Below are 6000 nucleotides of genomic sequence, written 5' to 3'. Positions count from 1 at the left end.
CCAGGTACCAGCTGGAGATCTCCTGCTATTACAACTGATCTCCAGCCAATAGAGACCAGTTCACCTGGAGAAAATGGCCGCTTTGGCCATTGGACTCCATAGCATTGGAGTCTCTCCCCTCCCTAAACCCCATCCTTCTCAGGCCCCACCCCAAAAACCTCCCACCGGTGGCAAAGAGGGACCCAGCAACCCTAGCCAAAATATATATTAATTTTTTTGACAAGTTGGGTCACATTTTCCCTGCAGTCACTGCAAGGAAAGGCATTTGTAAAGTACGGAAGAGCCTGACTGCGCTTGGGACAATGGTGTCCCGGGAGGAGGGGCTGCTGCTTTCTCTATGCCATTTTCCTGAACTACAATGGCTGGGGGGGTGAGTAATTTGCCCATCTTTACAGCTGTACATGCACAAAATAGTCCACATGCAGCTCCAAAGGTGGGCAAATTCCTCCCCCTGGCCATTTCAGCTCAGGAAAATGGCAGGAGGGGAGGGAAGGAGCCCTTCTTCCCCCTGTGCCATTGTTCTGAGCCCAATAGGGCTCCTGTGCACTTAAAAACGCCTTTTTTCACAGGCACTGTTGGGTCCTGGAACCTGGGCCCCCCTCATCAAAAAATGTAATGTGTAGTTTGGGCCAAATTCTGTTCCTGCTTCCTGAACAGCAGACAGTGTCCACTAGCTAGGGCCTGCTTATCTCTACTTAGGGTTGCCAATCTCCAGGTACTAGCTGGCTGATTTAATTTACAAAAGAGTTGATTGTTCCATTCAAATAAGTCAGAGGATGCAACATATCAGAAGAAGAATGAATTATTATTATTATTTTATTATTTACTGGACTTCTAACCCGCCCTCCCTGGCCAAGGCTGGGCTCAGGATGGGTAACAACATTAAAAATTACAATTATAATGATAAAACAGTAAAAACCATAAAACCACTCCTAAATTATTAAAAAGATGGCCGCCACATAATATAGTGCCCACTGTAGCAAGAGATGCTGAACCCAAGATAAGCCAGATTGAACTGGGTTGGCTATCCACCCCCTGTAACATCAGCTGTAGGTAGGGTTGCCAACCTCCAGATAGTTGTTGTGAAAACAGCAGTACGAAGGCTCACAATAATGTAAATATTGTATTAATTACTAATGAAAATAATTGTTGAAGAGCTTGGCAATATAATTTTTGACAATATAATTAGGAACAAAAAAGAAAAAGCATTGCTTCATGCATATAATCAATTCAACACAAAGTAAGTACACCCAAAGCAAAATACATGTACACGGGCGAATTGCCCTCAAATGAGAAAAATGTTCCACTAACAAGTGGTAAAGAGTCTCTGTGGTGTACTTGATATATCAAGAAGAAGGTGATGAAGGAAGCCGAGAAGCCGAGACGACACCTCCGGTTTGGTATTCGTTTCGCATGTGCTTCTTCAGTCGGATGTTGCCATCATGTGAAAACTCTCTAGGCAAAATAAAGGCTTATATAACATAAAATCCATTGCTAAATATTTTCTGATATATAGAAAACAGAATGTTCTTACCATATGTCTTACAATTGACCCAGGGGGTTCATAGACCACAGGTTCTCATGTCCTTCAGCGAGGTAACAGATCATGAGATAATGTCAGGGTATGAATTTTAAAGTAGCAGCTCATTACATACAGGTGAATTGAATACATGGCATTCTGAGGGTCTTAAAGCTACATATTACAAAAAGCAGGATAAATCAAAGTCACTGTTAAGTCCAGTAGGGGTCAGTGTTTTAAAGAGAAAAATGAGTTTCATTTCTTGCCTGTGCAAAATCTTCCAACAATCCAATTTATCACAAACTGACCAAGGCTTATTACAGTCTTTAGCTAATGATCCCCACATTACTATCCGCGAAGCTGACAAGGGCGGTGCGGTGGTTATTATGGACACAGAAAAATATGAGTCTGAAAATCTCAGACAACTTAATGACGGCCAATACTATATTAAAATATCTAAGGACCCTTCTAATAAAATAACTAAAATTATACAAACTGTATTATATGAAGGTTTGTCTTTAAATTACATAGATAAATCTACTATGGATTTTCTATTGGTACAATTTCCTAAAGTGCCTCATTTTTACTCTTTACCTAAAATCCATAAATCACTGAACAACCCCCCAGGTAGACCCATTATTTCAGCTTGCGGTAGTCTGCTTGAACCCGTTTCTAAATACGTTGACTCATTTCTGCAGCCTCTTAGCATCCTCACACCTTCCTATATTAAGGACACCGGTGATTTTATTAGGAAAATAGAGAAGCAGAAGATCCCTGAACAAGCAGTTTTTGCAACATTGGATATTGCGGCTTTGTATACCAACATCCCATTAGATGCCGCAAGGAACATCATCCAGGACAACTTAGATTCCAGAAACAATCCGCACCCTCCCACTCATTTTATTCTTTCACTTATTGATATATTATTTGAGAACAATTTTTTTCGCTATCAGGACCAATTTTTTCTACAAAAACAAGGCGTGGCTATGGGCTCCACGTGCGCCCCTGCCATAGCCAACTTATATATGGCGGATTTTGAAAGTTTCTTTTTTGCAATACGTTCTTTCAATCACATGTCTTATTTTATTTTAGATTTATTGATGATTTATTTTTTGTCCTGGATTCTGTCAACACCTTTTCCGAATTGAACAGGTGGATCAACTCTTTGGACAGTCATCTTAAATTTTCTGGATGTTCTGACCCACAATCTATCGACTTCCTTGACATCACGGTCTTTAGGACCCAGACAGGTCAGATTGCAGTCAAACCATTTTAAAAAGCTACAGATCGTGGCGCAGGGTTACATTTTGAATCACACCACCCTCTTCATTTGCGTAGAAACTTACCTTTCAGCCAATTTTTAAGGCTCAAACGCAATTCTACTTTTCATCAGGATTACATACAAACCACATCTGCATTATGTGCCCAACTGAGAAATAGGGGTTACAATGACCAGGTTTTAAATGCAGCCTATACTAAAGCGGAACTAAAAACTAGAGAGTCACTATTTCTGTCGGAGCAAACAAAGAGCAGTACCACTAGGATCGTTTCATCCCTAGAATTTAATCATCTTACTAATGATATCAAAAGGATAATCAACAAGCATTGGCACATTCTGCACACCGTTCCAGGTTGCCAAGAATTTCCGCTCTTTGGCTTGAGAAAAACAAATTCCCTGAGAGACCAATTAATACAAACAAGTGCTACTCCGGTACAACAGGAAGTTACTTTCGGCCATTTTAAGTGTGGCTCCTGTACCTTTTGCCCGTTAAGCCTACAAGTTAAGGAAGTCAGCTCTACAGCATTTAAATTTAAATATAAATTAAGACATTTTAGTAACTGTGCATCATACAATGTGGTCTATGCGGTCACGTGCCCGTGTTCCTTAATTTATATTGGCTCAACCACACGCCAATTAAAACTTAGAATTGGCGAGCACAAAGCGCGCTTACGCGTGAGGAATCTCGAAGCGCCATTAACAGAGCATTTTCTGGAAAAGGGACACTCAGAGAATGACATGCTCTTCTTTGCATTATGGAAATATAGACCCAAACCTTTTCATCATCAAAATGTAGCCCAGATTTTGCACAGGCAAGAAATGAAACTCATTTTTCTCTTTAAAACACTGACCCCTACTGGACTTAACAGTGACTTTGATTTATCCTGCTTTTTGTAATTTGTAGCTTTAAGACCCTCAGAATGCCATGTATTCAATTCACCTGTATGTAATGAGCTGCTACTTTAAAATTCATACCCTGACATTATCTCATGATCTGTTACCTCGCTGAAGGACATGAGAACCTGTGGTCTATGAACCCCCTGGGTCAATTGTAAGACATATGGTAAGAACATTCTGTTTTCTATATATCAGAAAATATTTAGCAATGGATTTTATGTTATATAAGCCTTTATTTTGCCTAGAGAGTTTTCACATGACGGCAACATCCGACTGAAGAAGCACATGCGAAACGAATACCAAACCGGAGGTGTCGTCTCGGCTTCTCGGCTTCCTTCATCACCTTCTTCTTGATATATCAAGTACACCAGACTCTTTACCACTTGTTAGTGGAACATTTTTCTCATTTGAGGGCAATTCGCCCGTGTACATGTATTTTGCTTTGGGTGTACTTACTTTGTGTTGAATTGATTATATGCATGAAGCAATGCTTTTTCTTTTTTGTTCCTAATTATATTGTCAAAAATTATATTGCCAAGCTCTTCAACAATTATTTTCATTAGTAATTAATACAATATTTACATTATTGTGAGCCTTCGTGCTGCTGTTTTCACAACCTCGTTATTTTCAGCATAGGTACTGTGTTTGTTGAGAGAAGCTCCAGATAGTAGCTGGAGATCTCCTGCTATTACAACTAATCTCCAGCCTATAGAGATCAGTTCCTCTGGAGAAAATGGCTGCTTTGGCAATTGGACTCTATGGCACTGAAGTCCCTCCCCTTCCCAAACCCCGCCCTCCTCAGGCTCTGCCCCAAAAACCTACCACCAGTGGGGAAGAGGGACCTGGCAACCCTAATGAGCCCCCAGGAGCCAGTGTTTACTTCGCTGGGGAAACTGACATGTAGCCATATTAGTACACATAAAGCCCCTTTGGGAGCGACCAGTGACTCCCTGGAGCATTCTCCTCCACATTTTTGTGGGTGTGCACGATAGTGAGGGCTGGCATATGATTTCCCCCGCCCCACTGGGGAACTTGATGGTTCTCACTGCTTGCTCACTGCATTCTTTCACCGATATGGGACTGAGAAGGAATCTTCCTTGCCCTGGGGTAGAGTGTCTCATGACCAATGTCTCCACTAGAACATCTGGAGCCATTTAACGTGCAGTGGCTTTTCATACAGTGTTTGTAAAGGACCATAATCTACATTATGAGTTGAGCTGCAGGACAGGAGATTATTTGTAATGCACGGGCAGGGGGCTGGCTTTGCACTAGTCCTAGTCCTTTCAGCGCTGTTGACCCCAGTTCAAACAATCTAATTAAGCAAATAGATAGTGACCTGATGTGAATATCCATATCCAAGAGATCCATAGCAGAACATAAACTCTACTTCTGCCATGCAGAAAACCTGAAAGTAGAAAAACTCCATCTTTTAGCACAAAACTCCTATATTTTATATAATAAATTAAATGTAAACAATGGTTATGGGATATCTCTTATATGTGTTACAATGATATGCAACACCTTCTTAAAGGTGAATTAGTTTTATCTACCTATCTCCTCAGTAATAAATATTTTTTAAAAACATCAAGTTCAACCCCCCCCCCCCCCATATTCACATAACATAGTGCTGAATACCAGCTTTACTATACTTGGCCTGATCAAGAAGAAGAGTTGGTTTTTTATACCCCACTTTTCTCTATCATAAGGAGTCTCAAAGCGGCTTACAATAATCTCCCTCCCCCAACAGGCACCTTGTGAGGTAGATAGGGCTAAGAGAGTTCTGAGAGAACTGTGACTTGCCCAAGGTCACCCAGCAAGCTTCATGTGGAGTGGGGAATTGAACCTGGTTCTCCAGATTAGAGTCTGCTGTTCTTAACCACTACACCACGCTGGCCCCACAAAATATATCACACAATTGACCCCACAACATATACCATAAAATAGACCCCAAAAATATATCATAAAGTAGACTTCTGGCCCTCATTGTCTAGAGGACAGAATGTTGTCTGAAGTTGTCTTTCTCAATTACACTGACAATTAATTAGATGCAACTTGATCGTCAACTAAGAAACTTGACTAAGAAGAAAAATAAATACTGGATTCTTCTATCATTATATCTGTATACTTGGAAATGTAGAAAGATAGGGCATAACTATTTAGGCTGTAACAATTTAAACTAAGTAAATTGATTAAAACAAATGACTTTAACAGTGGTTGTGTTCTACTAGGACCCACATGAACACATGACGTTACCTTACACCGAACGAAACCATTGGTTTATCAAGGTTGGTATTTGTCTACTCTG

This window comes from Euleptes europaea, chromosome 15 (genome assembly GCF_029931775.1).
Source record: "Euleptes europaea isolate rEulEur1 chromosome 15, rEulEur1.hap1, whole genome shotgun sequence".
In the NCBI taxonomy this organism is placed as follows: domain Eukaryota; kingdom Metazoa; phylum Chordata; class Lepidosauria; order Squamata; family Sphaerodactylidae; genus Euleptes; species Euleptes europaea.
This window is presented reverse-complemented; position numbering follows the sequence as displayed.